Genomic DNA, 20191 nt, shown 5'->3' on the forward strand with positions numbered 1-20191 from the left:
TGAAGATATAGCTCCACCGTTCTCTTTTATCTCAGTATTAGACGAAGGTGAGTGGTCAGCTTCACGTCCCGACCGCTTTATATCCGGGGAAAGGGCGCTCGGTACCAATTGGTTAAGGGGCTGGGTGGGCTCCAGAGCCGGTCTGAACACTGTGGAATAGAGAAAAACACTTCGCCGCCGGGAATTGAACCCTGGCCGTCCAGCATGTAGCCCGTCGTTGTACCGACTGAGCTATCGCGGCTGTACGATCAGTCTCTATTAATGCGATAAAATTACATTTCAGAATTATTTTATATATGTGTACGGTATAGATTCTTATAGTATACATATACAAGTCATACATTTACCTGGTGTCTTGCCTGGATGTGAAGCTTGTTTTCTTATACTGAGAGAAGAGCATTATTTTTGGATTATATGTTCCCACAGGGTGGCTGTGAAGAGTATTACCTTCTGGGAAGTGACACCTTATGGTGCCTTGGCTCCGCTTGCTGCGTACTCCTTGCTGGTTACTTGCTTTGCTTATTCTTCAATTATGAAAATGGAGGCATTAAGTTCCACCGAAACGTCGGTTACATTTTGCTTGACAAACAGCTTCACATCCCAGAACATAATTCTTCATAGATTGAGGGGTTTTCAGAATTAGGTACTGGGAAAAATGTTTTGGACCTATGAGAGAGAAAGTGACGAGAACCTCGAGAAAACTGCGGAACGAGGAGATATACAACCCACACTCGTTACCAGATATTAGGAGGGCGAACAGGAAAGACAGCGAGAGAGGTGGAATAATGTGGCACGAATGGGAGAGAGGGAAAATGAATAAAAAAATTGGTCGAGAAACTTGAAAGGAAGATAGATCACTTGGAAGAGCAGCTTTATATGGGAGGGTAATGTGAAAAGGGATATTAAAGAGATATGGTCTGAAAACGTGGAGTGGATTCATCTGGCTCCTGACAGGGGACAGTGACGAACTCTTCTGAACACGGTAATGAAATTTAGAGTTACTTACCATAGTCTGATACTGTGACATGACTCTTGAAAGCCGGCATAGTGGAGTCAGGGTAGACGTTCATTGCTAGGCAACGACTCGGTAAACAGGTTCCCGCGACAACGAATACGTAAGCAACAATGAAGGGATTGTTAGGAAATGGTGTTTTCTGTTGGGACCACCCCGAGGCTATACAACGAAAATCCCGGACCGGCTGAATAATAACTGAGAGAGTCTCTTGAGGCGGCAGTCAGTGATGATTGAGAAGAGATTGCAAGGAAGGAATTAGGCTGTGAAAAGAAGACTTCATGTGTGATTTGAAGTTACAGTGAAATTGTTATAAATCCATTGCCAGAATACGACTAGTGAAGTCTCATAACCCAAGTGTGTGTGTAACGGTGAACTGTAAAGTGTATAGATCAGCGATAGCGCTCTATTACTTGTAGTTACGAGTTGAGTGTATGTGTAATAAATCCAGTCATCTACTCCAAAACCCCGTCAATTCACGTGACAATATAATACAGGCAATTATCTCTTAATCTACATTACTTGTTAATTTTTTGTTAGACTTAGTAAATACCAAAGTACAAAAACACTTTTTTTTTTGTGTTATATCATAAGAATAATTATCAGTAGATTATGCCGAGAGGAGACTGGTTAGACTACCTCCACCGTAGCCCTGCGGGTCATGGAAGACGACGAAAAGGGAACCGGGTGTCTGGTAGCACAATTGGGCCACCCTGACACTGGGGGACATAAATACAGGGACCTGGTCCTCCACGTTGGGGGTTGGATACAAGGCTGGCGACCTTGCTCTGTAAAAAATTGTCACGAAATCAAAAGACATGAAAAACGAATGCAATATTGCAGAATTTTCTAAGGAAGGCTGTGGCTTAAAAAGGGATATTTCACCAATGATGATGATGATGTCAACTTTGGACATCCCTCTGGCGTATTGAGTGGAAATACATCTTCGTCTCTCTTGAAAATAAATCAGTGCTTTACAAATAATCAATCATGTGTCTTTACTCGATTGATTTTGCAGGAAGTTCCTCTGTCTTGCTCGCCTACTCTCTAGAGCCTATTTTGAATTTGAATGGAGAAGTGCCCAAGATGTATCCATCAATTTTGGATGCTCTGGCAGTTATTTAAAATACCTATATATATATATAACTCTAGAAATTCACTCTAGGGACACAAGTGGGATTTGCTTCTGACACCTGTTGCGTATCCTTACTCCCAAACCTTTGCGCCAGGAAACAATGGTGCACACGTGGTTAAAAAGCTGTTCTCAGGGCAAAGCTAAATTTGTCCCTGTGCTCAACTAAATATTATGCCATGACGATGTATAGGGAAGTTGATATACAGCTCAACACACTCTTAACATCGTCACTAGAGGGAGGTGAATGCTCAGTTCACTACAGTAAATTTCTGCTGGGCCTCGCCAGCACAGTGATTCTTGGCTCCGAGTACCATGCTACTCATGACCGTATTTTACTCTCGGACGGCTCTGAGAGTCACTATACTCTGACTTATTCCATGAATAGTCAGCTTCACGCCCCAGTGGCTTTATCCCTGGGGAAAGAGTGTAAGGTTCCTATTGGGTAGGAGACTGGGTAGGCCCCAGATGTGGTCTGGACGCCGTGGAGAAGAGGAAAAATTCTTGCAATCACAGGGAATCGAGTTGTTGACGTGGTAATGTATAAAATGTATCAAATTAATCCCACAAATCGAACCCGAATCGTCTGATAGGCAGTGCATTAGTTTACTAGCTGCCTGAGGCTTACTACGAAACAAGAGATTGCTGTATGTCGAAGAGTTCTTTAGTATACACTTCACCGGATGTCAAATTCTTCAGTTTGTTCAACTTCCTATGAAGTTATTTCCTGTGTATGTCTTCTGTTGTACTGCTCGTCCCGTCTCATTCTCGATTTCTCTATTTAGTAGAGGTTTGAATCTTGTCTGTGTACAACTGTGTCTTTGACGTGACCTCATAAACCCGGCCCCAATTATGGGATCCCTCGAGAGGAAGTTGTATGTTTGCCCTTTCTCTCCAGTTCTATTGGTTACGTGCTCTCCTTCAAGACGTGGATCCACTTCAGGGCGCCGGGGTGCCCAGCTTCGTGTTTCCGTGTCATAGCTCTTATGTGTAATATTACACTTCAGCCCTTTCCACAGGAATTGCGTTGACAGTTTGATAACTTAATGCTAAGGTAAAGTTGTCCCTGTGCTTAATAAATTAAACACCACGCCATGAATACATATGGGTGAGTAGAGGTATAGCGTCACCATTCTTGACGTCGGCATTAGAGCGAGGTCAGTGGTAAGCTTCACGCCCCGGCCTCTTTAACCTGGTAGGTGAGAGTCCGGTACCCACTGGATAGGAGGTTAGGTTTAACCCAGAGCCTGTCTCAACGCTTTGGAGCAGAGAAAAGTTTCTTTGCACACGCCGGGAATAGAACCCCGAACTTCCAACCCGTAACCCATCGTTATACCGACTGAGATACTCGGGTTATCATGGAATGTTTTTGTTCGTCGTACTGACAGTTTTTGGTTCTTTATTATGACATGAATGATCACTAACATTTTATTTAATTTGGTTGTTGATGATGGATGAAATTGTGCTGTTAGAAGCAGTTGCCAGGGAATGGCTGAAGGAGAGACAACAGACTGGAAAGACCTAGCGGATGCTATGGTGATTTGTGAATTGTGGAGATTACCGGTGTCACTGTGATTGTAGTCTCTAGTCATGTATGTACGTGGTCAGTAAATCGATTTACTAATCCAGACCCCGTCTATAGTCACACCTACACGTGACAGTATATACAGAGTCCTTAAAAGGCTTCTATAAAAGTAGCTGAAACGTCTCTGATAGTAAAAATTTATACGTTAGAAAGGTAATATATAAGAAATGCTACCGTTGTAAAAATGGGGCACGCGGTACCGTAGTTGGTTGAGGCACTATGCCACAAGCTGGAAGGTCGCGGGTTCAAGTCCCGAAGAGGTCATTAGATTTTTTTTCAATTGACCTAATCGTTCCAGCCGCACCATGGCCCTGGGGTCGACTCAGCCTCTAACAGAAATGAGTCCCAGGAATATTCTTGGAGGTAAAGGGCGGCCGGCGCGTAAGGCTGACAACCTTGCCTTCATCTATGAGCCGATTGTCCAGAAAATGTGGGAACCTCAACATCTCACAACCCTATGGGTCTTCACGGCCTGTTACAGGGATAGCTTTACTTTTTTTTACTTTTACCGTTGTAAAAATAAAACAGTCCAAACCTCATCGACAAAAAATAACCTAATTTGAAACTTGCCCCGGGGGTAAACGGCCGGGGCGCGAAGCTGACCATTCACCTCCAACTCTTGCTTAGGTCAAGAATACGCGCACCTGTAAATCCACTCCCCTTTAAGTCTTCATGGCGTAATGTTTAATTAATTAAGCACAATAACAACTTTACCCTTTTAGTTTATCGCTTCAACCAATTAGCTCGATAAATCAGATGTCCGCTTATTCTTGGTTAGTTGCTTTTGCGAAGAGAAGTGTGCCAGTTTTATATAGAAGAGACATCTGTGCTGAATTAAGATATAATCTCGAGTTATTCAGGTGTCAGAAGGTCTCATTAAGATTTCCATCACGCAGTACCATTTGACACTGCCTTCGCTGAACGACCCATTCACCAAGCCGCCCGTCACGGCATTCACAGTACATTATGTCCGGGTTTGTTATGAGCACGTTATACCAATGGGAGATACGGCGACTTTTGGCTCCTTTGTGTTCTGAATGGACACTGTGAAATCGTGCGGGTGGATGTGGAGGCTCTCGGTCGGAAAGGGGTGCGTCTGCTGTACTTCTGGCCCCTGGTGGAGATCCTTAGTTGTGATAGATCATTTCTTGGAGTCACAACAGCTTAGTAAGAGGCAAACAAGTAGACATGGAATCTCTAACACTTATTTCCCCCCATTGTAATTTTTGAACCTGTTAACCGATTTTGGTAAAATTTGGTATGAATATTATGCCATTGAAATTCACCCAAATAGTTTTTTTTTTAATTTCTTACAATCGACAGGAAGGGGGCTTCATAACTTATACCCTTCTCCAAGTATAATTAGAATGATCAAGTCAAGGAGGATGAGATGGGCAGGGCATGTAGCACAAATGGGGGAGAGGAAGAATGCATATAGGATATCGGTGGGAAACCCAGATGGAAAGAGATCACTGGGAAGACCAAGGGGTTGGTGGGTGTGCAATATTAAAATGGATCTTAGAGAGATAGGATTGGATGGTATGGATTGGATTGATCTGGCTGAGGATAGGGACCAGTAGAGGGCTCTTATGAATACAGTAATGAAACTTCGGGTTCCATAAAATGCTGGGAAGTTCTTGAGTAGCTGCAAATTGGCGGCTTCTCAAGAAGGGCTCAGCTCCATGAGTGATAATAATCGAGAGTGACATCATGAATGATTTCTGCGGTCGGAATGCCATTTAATAGAGTGTTCTGAAACGGTTGATTGTAATATATCCTTAAGGAAAAACTTATTTTGTTATTTTTTGTAGAATGTTAAAGGGCATTATGGCTACCGTACGATAAATTTATTTGATTTTCCGTGTGATGGTGGCAAGAATCTGAAATTGTCTCTGTGCTGAATTAATTCAGCTGTATGCCGTGAAGACGTATGGGAGAGTTCTTGACCTCGGCACTAGATAGCGAAAAGTGCTCAGCTTCACTTCCCGGCCGCTTTGACTCCAAGGAAAAGAGCCCAAGATACCCATTGCACAGGAGGCTGAATGTGCCCCAGAATCGGTCTGGACGATGTGGAATAGAGAGCAGTTTCTTTACCCAACCGCAAACCCCGACAGCCCAGCTCATAGCCCCTCACAATATTGACAGCTATCACAGTGACTGTTAAAACTTTTGAGCTAGGCATGTAAAATTTGACATGAAAGTAGATCATAAATACACATGCACATTGTGTATGATAAATATTGTTACTAAGTTAGTAGTTACAAACATGGCGATTATGCGTAACAATGAGGTAATCCCCAACATATTGAATCTAGTCAAGAGTCTATACCTAGTAAGATCTTCACAAGAGTAAGATAAAACGAAGGTAATATTGGCAATGGTTTTGTTGGGCCAGAATTATTTTTATTTATTTAAACTGCAAATGGGTTTTTACCCGGTGGCAGTGATACACTAAGACACAACACATAAATAACATACATCACACAAAATGACATACCACACTCGATCAAAACACAGCACACAAGACTACACAAGCAATAAAGGACACTCTACACAAAATGAATATATTGCAAATACGATTACAACTGCAACAAATATACGATTACAATTACAACTGCAGTAACATCACAGATCAATGATGAGACGTGCCAAGCGGCCACGATTATTTCCCCTAACATTTCCTCCTTATGTCACACTACGGCTTTTCATGCAAGGTCACATAATTTTGTTATTGTCTATAAGTGTCGTGATTGCGTATGTCTATTTATAATCTTAGGAATGATTCAGAATAGGCCCACTTTAAAATAACCGTAATGTATAGTGTAATGTATCGTAACGGTTAAGGTTTGTCGAGAGACTATGGACATTGCTTTTAAGTGAGATTTATGTGAAGAAGTGTACTGTCATGTGAGATGTGACGCAGTATAGTCTGATACAAAAAATCACTAAACTAGAGCCTTTGTTTTTTCTTAAAACATGATAGAATATGCAAGACGAAAAGATGAAACATGCGGGCATAGAAAAGAACACGGCAAAAGAAGGAGAGACAGAGAGAGAGAGAGAGAGAGAAAAAGACATACAAACAAACTAAATTAAAGGAAGACAGAATTTGTACGCTTAAGCCTATTAACTTACGTGATGTGATGAGATAAATTTACAGCATTGATATAAATAACTTAATATCATTGTTCGTGTCTTTTTACTGGAAATAAGGTAAGAGAAGTATCCATGTTGGTCCAGTACTGATGCCTCATGATAATTGTACTGACAATTGCTCCTATTCCGTAGACAAATCACGCTCTTTATAAAGAGAATAATTATGTCTTCAAGATAACATTTTAAGTGTTTTAAAATGCATATTGATATTAGTAGACTTACATCTTTGATTGTTCAGTTAGTCGAGAAATTTGCTACTACGAAACCAGAACGTTCATTGCTATAAATACAGAAAAGTATAAGACGTTACGAGAATTTCGTCCATTGACAACGGTTTGACTGATGCTGAATTCAAATTAGAATGTTATAAAGAAAACACCTTTTTATTTAGCCGATATGTGGGCTCCCAAACGTCCGATACATCTCGGAAGAAGTCTAGGCGTTGTACTGAATTGGTGGGGAATTTTTTAATTTCGCAACACGTCTGTATAGAGGAAACTCTCCGGAATTGTTTTCGTGAGGTGTTCGACTAGAAAATCAGCCGAGACACGGGTTATCCTGATGGAGGTTTTTGGGGTTTTTATCTTTTCCCCCCAATGCATAATCCTGTATGGTACCTTCATTAGGCTACTATCACTACTTCCAGATCCTTTCAAATTCATCATTCTCAGGTCATCCTATTACTCGGCCCTGTATAATCTAGACATTGATTGGGTCGCAAGGTATCCCCTCCCCCAAGGACGACATATGGAAAACTTACCGTGCATATTGTACAGTAAGTTGGACGTTCGAAGTTCTCTTGGATATTTTCAAAAGATATTGTGGCATGTGGACCCGTTTCTAGGCAACGCCCGAAATACACGCAGGTATCAATAGAAAAGGTATTGGAAGATGTGTTTTCTATGTGGTCCGCGCCATACCCAGGGCTGGGTAACGAACCAATGAACACTCATTCTGACACGTGACACGTGTTTTCCGCGAGGTACTACCCGAATTTATATAACGAGAGGTGAAAAATAATTGGAAGTTCAGTTCAGTAAATGAGTTCAGTTGTGACTTCAGTTGTGGAGTGTTAACCAGCGGGCAAGGTCGTGAGCACGGAAGCTGAAGAATCTCCATTGTTGAGACCCGTTACCAAACAACGACTAATGAAGGCAATTTTAGAAGACGGATTGTGAGATATTGTAAATTGTTTGTGGTTAAGAGTGATTGTAAAAGAAATTTCAATAAATATAGTCATGCAATTCAGAACGCGTTATTATTGGTCACGACCCTAAATACGTGACAGTATCACATCTCATACGGCACGTAGTTCCATACTTGTGTTGCAGGAAGTATTTGACAACATAATTATAAACCTTGGTTATGTGGCCTTCAGGATTAATGGATCTGAATCTATATGATTTTGCATCGAGACAAAATCTCAGTGAGAGAAGATGGATATTGTTGCCACTTGTTTCATGAATATGAACTATATTTACCGGACAGTATATTGAACTAGTTGATTAATGGTTCGATATGGCCCGCCGCTAACGCTAATGGGAAAGGAACTTAACTTTACATGTCAGACAATTCAGCGATGCGTTTGAACTTCCTTTCCGAAGCAAGCGAAATGTGTCGTGTGCGCGTGGTCCAAATCCTTATATCTCCTTATTCATATAGTATAGTCCAACAGAAACACGTGACCATACTTTAAACAAGTTTTCTGACGTCACAGCGTAACATGTACCTGGTATTTACTGCAGCCCCAACACGGCCGAGAAAACAATAACGCTGGCAGCAGAGTCCGCGGCTTGGTGTTCATATTAATTAGCTTCAGAACGTTTCGAAATCATCCATTACATGCTGAAGTCAGTGACGGCTTTCAAGTTATTCTGTTGTTGGTAAAAATAGGGCTTGAGGGTCGAATGTGGCTCGCGACTGCTATGTTAATTTGGTTGTTGGTCTATCTGTATTCCGGGTTATGGAGAGAATTTTTTTTATATTCTTAAACCTTGAAAGCACAGTGTTTGCTAAGTGTACCATCCATTTTAAGGTTAAAAATTCTATGCGAAGATATTGCACACATTTTCTTATATACTATTGGCTATGTTACTTTAAGAACGAAATCGACTGTTGCTCGATAGGCCATTGTTGATAACTCAATACCAGACAACAGTTAAATCCGTCCAACCAGTAAAATCTGTTTCGACGTAATCGATGTACAGTAAACCTTCATTATAGCGGACTAATAAGGGAGCAAGGCGCCCGTTACCGCCGATGTCCGCTATAAGCGAGTGAAGATGTATTCACAGAATTACACCATAAGATACATACCCAGTACACATAATAAAACAGATACACGTTGTCATTATATAAAGGTTTTTATATTGGGGCTCTTTTTTGTTTTATATACTTTTCTAACTTGAAAACTTTATTGTCTCGACATGTCTAAAAATTCATAATCATACGCAGCAAAATTTTTTATGTTATATCCGGGTACGTTGTAACGAGAGTTTACTGCATTTCGTCTGGGCCGCTAGTGCACTTACGTTTCTTTTCCTGAAGCTGCCATGTATGTAATAATAGAACAAGTAGCACTCATGAGAGAGAACAGTAATGCATTCAGGGATATGGTAGAAACCTAAAGAAAGAGACCACTCGGAAGACCTAGGCGTAGATGAGAGAATAATGGTAATTGGATATTAAGTATTATGGAATCACCTGTGGATGCTAAAGGGTTATGGCAGTGAAGAGTAGCACTCATGATTGCTCTTTTTTTTTGTCCATCGTCTGGTGTTCTAAAAACACAAAAGAACATTTCTTTGCATTGGTGCTCATGCACTTGGTTTTGTTGGCTAGATTTATAGCACAAATTTCTATCTCCTTTTTCATCCTAGTTCCAGGCATTTGCGTGTTCTGTCACAATTGTTATTGCATATTTTCCTTTTATCTCCCGCCGAATTAGCCTGGTATCAGGTGATTAAATGTCTGTGAGAATCTGATAGGGGTTGTCCAGTGATCGAGGTTACGCTTTCTAAGGGACCCAACTGAGTAGACGTCTTCCCGACTCACCCGAGGAATAAAACGGACCCAGTTTCCGAACTGCCGTGTTTTCTATTCTGTAGAATACCGAACGATGGAAAGTCCAAAACCCCAGTAATTCTGAGTATTATACAACATCGTCAGAACCGTTTAGAATCTAAAAGAATACAGCGTTTAGGAGACCGGCTTGGGATACGGGCCAATGGTGGACTTTTATTGACATGGAAATGAACCTTCAAATTCCTTAAAACGCTAGGAATTTCTTGTGCAGTTGAGCGATGGTTGGCATTACAAGGAATCAGCTCCATGGAGTTGCGATGATGGTAACTATATCATATAAGCCCGCGCCATAGCTCAAGCTGTTAGTCGCTGGTTTCCCACCGCGGCGGCTCGGGTTCGATCCCGGGTCTGGTCAAGTGGAATTTGTGGTGCACAAAATGGCGCTGGGGCGGGTTTTCTGCGAGTACTTCAGTTTCCCCTGCCAATCTTCATTCCACCAAATTCTCCATCATCATAATCACCCGGGGCAGACTACAATAGGCCAATCAGTGGCCGCCGTGCCAAGTGGACCCAGTTGGACTCCACCCCAACTAAGCGAATTAAAAAAAACCATATCGTTTGCAACGCGATTAGGTGAAAGCGTGTTGTTAAAGAAATGAAGTAACCATTATGGTTTTATTTGTGGCAAGTCCCTGCGAATGAACAGTGTATTTTAAATGTTGACAACTGATTCATAGATATACGTATATACATATATTACAATTCTCCGGTAGGATTGTTGGGTTCCATGTCTCGGGAAAAGGAGAAACGAAAATGGGCGCATCGCCGTGACTCCTCGACCACTTCTCTGGCATGTATGAGATGCGGGTCAGTCTACGTTAGCTGCCGCAGGAAATTCCATTTCTGCGTAGGTAGCATGGCTCATCCTTCTGTGTAGACTGATTCTTAGTTTACTTAACGGCACTTTATTGTAGTCTATCTGCTATTAAGATACGTGAATGGTCATAAATTCTGAATAGAAAAGCAATTTGAAGGATACAGTCGTAGCCTATTTCAAAGTGTTACCCCTGCATTTGAAAGAGAAGTCCGTATAGCGACTGGTTACCAGCTGGATGGTCGAGGGTTCGGAGTTCGAGTCCCAGTAGGGGCAAGATTATTCTCCTCTTAACGTCGTCCAGACCATTTCTGGGGGCACCCAGCTTCCAATCCAGTGGGTACCGAGGGCTCTTTTCTCGGGATAAAGCGGCCGGGGCATGAAGCTGACTACTCCCAAATAGTTCCGAGATCAAGAATAGGTGGATCTATTCATCACTTTCCCATACATCTTCATAGCATTGTGCCTAATTAGTTAAGCACAGGGCATTTACCTTTTTGTTTTGCCTTACTCCTGCATTTACTGGAGATGATGAAGAAAAGCCTGTAAAACCTCGGTGAGTACAGTCCGAAATTAGGATCTGTCTGGGTTCATTAATCCGTATAGACTGAAGATCATCACGTCTCGCAATATCCGATCTGTAGGTTGTTATTTCATCTCCGGCTACCCGTTCGATTCTGTGAAGTACAATGACTGTGTTTTCTTTCAGACCGCTGCCTTCTGTCTTGCCTGTGGCCACATTCGGAGCGAAGCCTACAGAGCAGCCCGTGTAACACCATGTGTTGTCAAAGTCGAAGGATGGAGAGAGAACGCCGATCATAATCAGAGTCTCGAACACTGCGCTGTAGTCTAATAGGTCAGTTTAAACTTTATATTGGTTACTGCCCCAGTTGTGATAACCAGCTCACTCCACTCCACTGACTGACGCCCAGACTGGCAGCTATCTCATAGCAACCTCCTACTCTTCTCAATGCCGTCTTATGACGCTCTTCTAATGACAGCTGTCCCTCATTATATAGCCTGGGCACGGACCGCACAGAGAACACCACTTCCAACATCTTTTCTTTTGAAGCGTGCATGTCTGTTAAGGCCATTACCTAGCAACCACCGTTGTTTACAGAATCGTTACTCAGCAACGACTATTGTACAGCTGCTTATTTTGGGCCCGTTGCTTAGCAAGGGTCTACATGCCACAATATTTTCGAGAACCTTTTCGTAAATTGCCGTCAATTCACATTAATTTATCCGGGAAAGAAGTGCAGTCATATAAAATAGCGAGAAAAGTGTGCTAACATTATCGCATTTTTTTTATTGCTAGTGGGGTGGGACTAAGTCCCTTGTACTGCGGTCACTTCTGGCCTATTGTACCAGCCCCAGATGATAGGTGAGGGTGATTGTGGAGCAATTGGTGGAATGAAGATTGGTAGGGGAAACCGAAGTACTCGGAGAAAACCTGCCCCAGCGCCACTTTGTCCACCAGAAATCCCACTTGACCAGACCCGGGATCGATCCCGGGCCGCCGCGGTGAGAAGCCAGCTACTAACCGCTTGAGCTATGGCGCGGCCTTTCCGCACATTATCGCATGAATGTGAATATTCTGAAATGTTAATCCGCTTCCATTTTTAGAAACATAATTTGGAATGTTTACAATATTTACTGGATATTTCAAAGTGCTCTTGTAGAAGTTCCATATCTGGTGGCAAACTTTTCGTTTCAGTTTATCAGTTTCTGCGGTTTTACTGGAACGATTCAATTCGGAAGTTGCGTAAGATAAGAATTGTTATATGAGAATGGAAAAACAAGCTTCGTTGAAATGTATTTCTGTCGAAAATAAATTCACGAGACTCCTTCTAAAGAGAAGGGCAGCACCTTATTCTCATAACTCATAAATCTCGCAGTGCAGCCGTAAAGTTTTCATACACGTAAATCTTCAGGAATTGAATGTCTCTACCTTCTAGATACACTTTACTAGCTATCAGCTCGGTGTTTTACAGCTACGTCGAGAACACTTCAAAAGACACAGATTTTTGCCCTCAAGGCTGTTGCAAAACGAAATACTTTCAGTCAGTTTAAAAAATTATTTCCTGTTTGATATTTTACGAGGCTGTCAGTAGCTTGTAGGCGGACACCTACGTTTCGGGGGAATATCCTACCTCTGACATCAAGGATTCATAATTTAATCCTGAACGTGGCAGCAGCGTGTTCTTCCGAATTGTGACTGTCCGTCTACAAGGTGAAACGGTAAAACAACCCAAACCATGATACCACGTTTTGTGGAGAGACTATTGACGGTGTTTGGATTGGTAATTGGATTTATTGAACATCTACAGATCGTAACTACAAGTCACTATAGCGCTATCGCTAATTCAGACACTCTGCAATTCACTACAGCACGTACTAAGTCTTCTCAATCTGCTGTGTCTTCACCAGTCATTGTCTGGTAACGGCTTCCAACGCCTTAGATGCCTCAGCTTACTTGCTGGCGACTGTCTCACATCTAACTAAATTCTAGACTTGTCCTGCTTATAATACCACGGCAAGGACGGCGTAGAAAACACCGGTTTCAACAATTTTTCTGTTATTTTATCACATAGCTGTCCCACGGATTTTGTAGAGAACAGTGCTTCCCAGTTAATGCAGTGGTGCGTTTTAGGTATCTGTTGCCTAGCAACGGTCGATGTTTACAGAGTCATTACTTAGCAATGGGTCTTCATGCTACAATATGAAGGATCACTGACTTGAAAACATGAAAACTTATGGAGCATGGAGGCAATTTTCTAATTATATTACAGAGGTTCAAGACGCGTATTGCTATATCCTTATTCTTCATGGTATAGATTTAAGCAGATGTTGGAAAGACTTTGCTATTTTATGCTAAGATTATTCTTTTCTTTCTGAGCTGACATTATTTTCTCGAAGGCTTTGAGCTACGCAACATGAGAGCGATATAAAGCGAGGGAAAGCAAAGGAGGGGATAGCAGAAGGAAGGATAACAACAACAACGACTGTATAATTTCCTGGGAAACATGAACCTTTAATTGCCACGAGATTTTCCGATATATTATCAGGCAGGGATTTCGCTATTGAGGCAATGAACCCGTAAATGATACCACAACTTTTAAGTTTGCTCGTCTCGGAATTATAGTTCATTTACCACAGCGGGTATTAGAGCGGGGATAGTACAGACGGTATAGCGAGTGGCTACGGGATGGATGACAGAGGGGTCGGAGTTTTTAAGAATTTTCACTTTTCCATCTCTTTCAGACCGGCTCTGGGGCCAACCCAGCCTCATACTCAATGGGTACTGGGGACATTTTCCCGCGGGTAAAACGACCTGGACGTGAAGCAAGCCACTGACCTCCATCTAGTACCGAGGTCAAGGAAACTTTGGTCTATACATCCACTGCCCCATACTTCTTCCTGGCGTGGTGCTTAATTGGTTAAGCACAGGAACAATTTTACCTCTTGTTTTAGCTTCAGCATAGGGTGGTGTTCTAAGATTATATGTTTTTATTCTTGTTAGTATCGTTTTATTAAGTGTACTCACTATACATCTCTCATATGCATCTCTCAGAAAATCTGCCTTCATACAGCTGCGGGGGTAAGTTTGAGAAAGTGGACTGGTCTAAGTTCGCTTAAGCTCTGAAACGTAATGGTAAAAATTAGAATATACTCGTACAAAACTATAATTTTTCCTGTTGTTCTGTATGGGTGTGAAACTTGGTCTCCGACATTAAGAGAGGAACATAGACTGAGGATGTTCGAGAAGAGGATGTTGAGGAGAATATTTGGACCGAAGAGGAATGCAGTGACGGGAGGTCGGATAAAAGTACTTTATGAGGAGCTTCATAACTTGTACTCTTCGCCAACTATAATTAGAATGATGAAGTCAAGGAGGATGAGATGGGCAGGGCATGTAGCATGAATTGTAGAAAAGCGGTATGCATACAGGATATTGGTGGGAAAGCTAAAAAGAAAAAGACCATTAGGGAGACCAAGGCGTAAGTGGGTGGAAAATATTAAAATGGATCTTAGATGAAATGGCATGGACTGGATCGAACTGGCTCAGGATAGGGATCGGTGAAGGGCTCTTGTGAACACGGTAATGAACCTTCGATTTCCATAAAATTCTTGGAAGTTCTTGAATAGCAGCACAGTTGGCAGCTTCTCAAGAAAAGCTCAGCTCCACGAGTGAGTGAATGGTAAAAGCTATTCCTGTAACAGGCCGTGAAAGTCCATCTGGTTGTGAGACGTCGAGGCTCCCACTTTATCTGTAGACTATCGACTCACAGACAGCGGTGAAATTATCAGTCTTACGCGCCGCCCGCCCTCAATCCCCAGGAAGATTCCTGGTACTCATTTCTGTTAGAGGCTGATTCGTCCCCAGGGCCTTAGTGCAGATGAAGCGTCGTGTGATGGATATAATATTAAGGAGTCTGAACTTCTACTCCAAGTTCCGTTACAACATTGAAGCCAACTTACAGACCGAAAGATGTGGCTCAGTCGATAACGCTTCTGGCATTAAGGAGGTATTCGAATCGAACCTCCGTCAAGGCATCGGCTGTCTCGACGAAGGTTTTCGTGGTTGTAGGTAATGCTGTCCCTCTGTTCGACTAATTAAGCACTACGCCATGAGGACGTATGGGGGAGTGGATGTATAGATCTACATTTTCTTGACCTCGGCACTAACTGGAAATGAGTGGTCAGCTTCACGCCCCGGCAAATTTGCTCCCGGGGACCCCACAGCCAGTCTGGACGACGTGAGGAAGAGAAAATTCTTGGCTTTACCGCCACTCGAACTCTAACCCCTCGGCGGTCCTGCCCGTAACCATTCCCTATTCCGACTGCGCTATCCCGGCTCCCGTTAACTCCACGAAAATGTCTGGATATTACCATAGATTATGACATAACCCTTACCTTTCTCATCCTTTCCAGTTCACAATTCACAATAATGAAATCTTGCGATGCTACATTATCTGAGCTTGTCGATGTACGTAGTATTATATCGGTAGATGTGTCTGCCAACAGTCATTTCTCTGCTGTCACTTCCACGAAACATTCTTATTTAGAAGAGCTTCCTTTAGACCCGTATTTCTGTTTTATTTTTCCCCCCAGTATTGAAAGTTTACGATTTGATTGTTGAGTAAACGCAGGCCATATTTCGAATTAATTTGTTTTCGCTTTGTGACTCTCGGTCTCTGCTGCTGTAAGTTTCGATCATTTCGCGTGCAATGAGATTGCATCTTATCAGAGCCACAGTTTCCAGATATAGCGTCATCATAGACATTTAAGTGGTCCTGAAATCGACATGGAAATTGAATTCAGTGCGGAAGAAGTTTCGCTTCCATTACAAGATTTTATCTCCCATGCCGTGTAATTTTCAGTGGGTCTACTTTCGTGTATATAAACTGACTGGTGCGCACGTGCCCATGCGGAATGTTGACCGATTTATTACTAAATGGGCAAGTTTAGTTTGGGGGGGGGGATATTAATACTGTCCACCCTGTGGCGACATAAGTTTATTGAATTGAAGGTACTCTGGGGTGTTCACGGGCTATTGGAATTCTCTTAAAGGGATATAAACTCTATATACAGAGTGTAACTGAAATTGCGAACAAACTATGGTGGGGTGTTCACAGGCTGTAGGAATTCTCTTACAGGGATATAAACTCTATATACAGAGTGTAACTGAAATTGCGAACAAACTATGGTGGGGTGTTCACAGGCTGTAGGAATTCTCTTACAGGGATATAAACTCTATATACAGAGTGTAACTGAAATTGCGGACAAACTATGGACACGAGTTCTTCATACCAAAACAAAGAAAAATGTCCATATCAACATGTGTTGGGAACACATTTAATTTATGAGTTACGGCCGAAAGAATACCAGCAGCAGTTTTGCATCTGTAGCAAGCCATGGAGGCACATAAGGTCGTGAGACGTCAATGCTCCCACATTTTCTAGACAATCGGCTCACAGATGGCGGTGAAGTTGTCAGCTTTACACGCTGACCGTCCTATACTCCCCAGGAAGATTCCTGGTACTCATTTCTGTTAGAGGTTGAGTCAACCCCAGGGCCATAGTGCGGCTGGAAGGATTGGGTCAATTGAAAATTCTAGTGAACCCGTCAGGAATCGAACCCACGTCCTTCCAGCCTGTAGCGTAGTGCCTCAATGAACTACGCCGCTGGACTGTACTGTATGAACTTAACTTATGTAAGATGAATAAGTAATAAAACAGAATATAACTTTCATACAAACTTATTGAGTCTGCGGTTATGCTGCTAATAGAGAGAATCCGCCACTGCATGTGATCTTAAGCCAATTTAATCGAATTGACGTAACTGTTGCCGTTCGACCCTGTCAAGTGTTTCATTATACCTACTCGATGTATAATCCATGTAAGTTTCACATTTTTACTACCAAAGTTGTGTGATTTATACGCCACGTAATACCCTTGTTTTTATGTTCCTTATCACTTTAGGATATTGATTTATTGATTCGTTCAAACATCTGTTACGGGTCCCTCTGAGAGCTCTTGTGGCCGAGATGTCAAGATACCAACTCGACCCGTGTTTGGGAACTAAACTCTTTAATCGGCCTCATAGGTAACGGATATCCCTGTTGTGAAGAAAAAGTCTCTAACAATGGCATTGTTTACGCTGTATCTTTAAAGGAAATATCTGTAATTCTCTAAGAAAGTAGGCCGTAACTGAAGTTATGTCGTCTACGTTGTCTGCTTGAGGTACATAGTTTAGATTTCAGGCAGCAAAACTTTTCTGGTTGTACAAAACAGGCTTCGTCAACAGACGACCGGTTTCGTTAAAGTTTGATGTATTCGTAGTGAGGGGTTTCAGAAACGTTCTATTAGTTTCGCCGTGTCAGTTCCTCGATCTATCCGCATGTAATAACTTCACAGTTTATAAAATGAATATCATGAAGTTTGATATTAAAGTGTTTCACTAAACTGTATCAACACATCAAAACTTCGGTTAACATTTGACAATAAAGGACGTCGCGCACGAAGACCTACGAGTGATTCTGCACGTAATCCAAGTATTTTTCTGTGAAAATTTACTTTCTCGAACCGGGATAGCGTAGTCGACATAGCGACTGGCTACGGGCTGTACGACCGAGGGGTCGGAGTTCAAGTCCCGGTAGGGTCAATAATTTTCTCTTATCCACGTCGTCCAGACCAGCTCTGGGGTCCACCCAACCTCCTATCCTCTGGATATTGGGGCTCCTTCCCCTGGGTTAAAGCGGCTGGAGCGTGAAACTGACCATTTACCTCCAGCTAGTGCTTAGGTCAAGAAAATGTGTATATACGTGTATACATCCACTCCCCCATACGCCTTCAAGGCGTAGTGCTTAATTAGTTAAGCACAAGGACAATTTTACCTCACCTTTTATTAATGTTCTAGAATGGCAGGCTTTTATGAACAGGGTAACGAGACTCTGTGTCCTTGAAATTTTGGGAAATTCTTAAATAGCTGAGCGACCAGCAATTTCTCAAGTATGACTCAGTTCGAAGGAGTTAGAGCAAAGTGAATCGCATATTTGAAGCCCAGTATACTGTTTCTATAAGTCTTACGGATAACGCGATGCTGGACCCTCATATTATCGCGTGTATGAGCGACTGTAGACGGGGCTTGGATTGGTAATTGGATTCATTGATCACTTACAGATCGTAAGTAACGTAACTAGAGCGTTGTAGCTAAATCACACTCCCTTCACTAAGTCTTCTCAGTCTGCTGCCTGGTAACTGCTTCAACGGCGGACGTTCCTTCTCCTCTGGGTTCCCGAACTGCCCCGTGCGTCAGCTGCCAGCTTCACCGCTGTAGTCCTGTAAGTCACTCACTCGCGAACCAACTCACTCCACTGCACTGCAGTAAAGTCGGTCGGTCGAGTGCTATAGCTTCGGAGCGGACCCATATAAAACATTGTTTCCAACAGTAGTCTTATTTTTGCGCGCGGGCCGCTGCCTAACAACGGCTCAATTACTGCTGCGTATTTACGAAGCTGTTGCATAGCAATGTCCGTTGTCTTCTTTTATGTCGCTGTCGTTGCCTAGCAACATGTCTATATGCCAAAATATTGTTTTAAGAAGACCAGATAAAATTGCCATGATGACATGTTTTAATATTTGTAGTGTATATTCAATGTTTATATAAATACCATCAAATACCATATTTATTGCACTTTTTTCCGTACATAATATGGAGGTTTACGACCGTCTTCAGCGTATTCTTCAAATCTCTCCCGAATTTTCCCGGGAGGAACTGTGGGAAAACCACGAGAAACCTCAGTCAGGATAGCCGGTGTTCCGGCTGAGACTCGACCCAATGAACTTCCGAATAAATTTCTAGAGCTTTAGTGCTAAGGCAGTCCTCCCTAGTTTCCTAGTTGTTCTGCTTCTGAACGATTCCTGCTTCATCCCATAGTTTTCAGACTTCATTCCAACCGTGGTCAGCAATTTTGGACAGGACCGGGATGGCTCAGTCGGTACAGAGATGGCCTATGAGCTGGGCAGGCGGGGTTCGATTCCCTGTAAAGTCAAGATTTTTCTGTTCCCCAAAGCGTCCAGTCAAAATCTGGGGCCCACTCAGCCTCCTACCTAATTGGTACCAGGGGTAATTTCCAAGGGGGTGTGAAGCTGACCACTCACCTCTATCCGTTATCGAGGTCAAGAATGGTGGAGCTATATCTCCACTCCCCCATATGTCTTCATGACGCGCTGCTTAATTAATTAAGCAAAGGGACAACTTTACCTTACTCATTTTGGAGTGCTGTTTCTCCATTTTTTTGTGACCATTTGTGTTTTGTTATTATGACTTTCGAATGTTTTTTAAGGACAATATACTGGAATTATTTTAAGGAAGTTCTGCATAATAGGGTCGTTTTATCGACGCAGGTAATGTGTAATTTCGACAGGTGGTTGTTCTCCCTTGTAGCCCCTAGCTGATAAGGTTAATTCCCTCTGAAAGTGTCCAAGCAGTAATGACAGCCCTTTGATACAGTTCCCCGTTTCCTTAGGTGACTGTGATTAATTACTAATATGAGTTCCTTTCGCCGAAGTCCATCTGCTCTACGAACCGTATACGTTATACCTTGTGTAGGCAACTTTAAGGAAGAGAATTCCTCTTTGTGTTCGAATTTCCCAGCATACCCGAACGTTAAAAATAGAATTTAATAATTGTATAAATATGACGTAACGGTCTAGGTCACTAACTCACCACGGCTCACACTCGTTTCCACAGCAGCAGAAGTCAATACTACGAGTATTCTCCACATACGTATCTTTGGCGGACTAACCATCGCCTACCCTAAGCGAATTACCCAGTAGCACGGTTGTGGGTGCCGAGCTCCTTTGCATAGCGGTAATGCTCTATATTCGTGTTCGGAAGGTG

At 42.5% G+C, this 20191-nt stretch overlaps 1 protein-coding gene across 2 annotated transcripts in view; it reads left to right on the top strand.

The window, feature by feature from the left end:
* The window catches only part of LOC111874847 (soluble guanylate cyclase 88E), a 153603-nt gene that overhangs the window by 59305 nt on the left and 74107 nt on the right, over positions 1–20191 (top strand). For both annotated transcript variants that reach the window (XM_023870687.2, XM_023870688.2), the window contains exon 2: positions 11493–11639. The gene's annotated coding sequence lies outside the window, so the exon portion shown is untranslated. The remainder of the gene's footprint in view (positions 1–11492; positions 11640–20191) is intronic.

The sequence above is a fragment of the Cryptotermes secundus genome, unplaced genomic scaffold, assembly GCF_002891405.2.
Source record: "Cryptotermes secundus unplaced genomic scaffold, Csec_1.0 scaffold160, whole genome shotgun sequence".
Classification (NCBI taxonomy): domain Eukaryota; kingdom Metazoa; phylum Arthropoda; class Insecta; order Blattodea; family Kalotermitidae; genus Cryptotermes; species Cryptotermes secundus.